This window comes from Poecilia reticulata, linkage group LG10 (genome assembly GCF_000633615.1).
Source record: "Poecilia reticulata strain Guanapo linkage group LG10, Guppy_female_1.0+MT, whole genome shotgun sequence".
Classification (NCBI taxonomy): Eukaryota; Metazoa; Chordata; class Actinopteri; order Cyprinodontiformes; family Poeciliidae; genus Poecilia; species Poecilia reticulata.
Window position 1 is genome coordinate 8454354 of NC_024340.1, and position 1630 is coordinate 8455983.

The window sequence follows — 1630 nt, forward strand, 5'->3', positions numbered from 1 at the left end:
CCCCCCCCACATTCCTGCAGCGAGGCAGACTAGGAGCGAAGGCACATGCAACAATTTGACCGCGCACTGCGAGGTTCTTCTGTGCAGTTTCACTATCTGCCTCAGCCCTTTCTAGTGGTTCGCTTGTGGTTCCCTTTGGCAGTTCAGAGCGAACTGACAGGGAGACTCCTGCAATGTTCGCAGAGTCTTTGGGCTGCTTTCAAGAACGGTCCGGAAAACTGAACCAAAGCAGGCCAAAGGAAAGGGGATGGAGGGGAGGGCAAAGAAAAAAAAACGAACAGAAGGAGAATTTAGGATGCAGGTGAGAGCGGAGGGTTAACACGAGAAACGCAAACCGCTGAAAGCCTCGACCAAACTTTTAGGACGTTTCCACAAAATGGCTTCTGTGTGTCCCTGTGGTGGCCAGCGGGCCTCGAGAATGGCCCCGCTGTGTGCGGAGTGTTTGTGGACCGCGGCGGAGCTGATGGACACAACCCAGGAACAGGCCTGGAATCAATTTACGGCATCCAAAAAGTGCCTGCAAATGTAAATAAAGCTCTTGAGCAAACAAGCGCTTTTCCAAGAGGCACAGTTGCAAACACAGAAAAAAAAAGTACGGTGCTTAGAAAAGGAACCAAGTACCGGTGGGCCCCCCACCCCATCACATGTACTATGAGAACCGAGTCAACTCTGCGCTTGTATCCACAGAAATTAAAACCAAGGGTCTTCTTCCTGCCTTCGGGTTAATCTTAAGGATTTTATCTGTGGACCGATTTGGGAAAGCTTCAGAGTGAAAGAGCATTAAGGGTCCAATAAGAGGATAATTTCATCCATTCATTCCTCTCCTCCCTCCTTTTTCCTCTCTTCCCCACTATCTTCCGCTCCACTGTCACCCCACTCAGACGCAGAGCTGGGAACGCTCATGGGTTGCTTCAGTGAGAGCAAGATGAGAGGCTGCAGATCCAACTAGCCATGCCTGTTTACACAGATGGCAGCCGGCTACATCATTTTTGCAAGAGGCGTGGAAGAAGAAGGAAAGGAGGGGGACTGGCTCAATTTAAACAGGCTGTTTAGAAGCTACAACAGGGATGGTCACTGAGAACGCTGGGTCAGAACATTTCCAGTGGGTTACACGTCATCAACCACTGTAAGAAAAAAAAAAAAACTGCTAAGCTACCCTACAAACTTTACATTTTACAACTTCTCAATCTAAAACAAGGTTTCCTAAGCTGTGGTGTAAGTAACAATGCTGGTTAGGTCATGTTTAGTGGTACCAAGTCATCTACCACAAGGTAAATAAAAAGCTAACGAGCCTCAGAGTTAACCGGCTACAGCCAAAACAATGAGGTGGTGAAGCAATACCTCATCGTTCAGCAGGAAACTACTCAAGAGAAGTGAAGAAGAGAAAACTTTAAGGACTTTAAGACCAGGAACAAAAGCTGATGGTGACGCAATTATTTAAGTAAACCATAACCTGTGGGATATACTAACTGTTGTGCTATGCGACAAGCTAACAATTAACAATACGACCTAAAAGGCTGTACTTTTTTTTTTTCCATATTATGATTTTGTTCCCTTCAAACTGAACATGATAAGTTTAAGAATTTGTACAGCACTAAGTCAGTAAAAGAGTCAATGAGATAGAAAATGA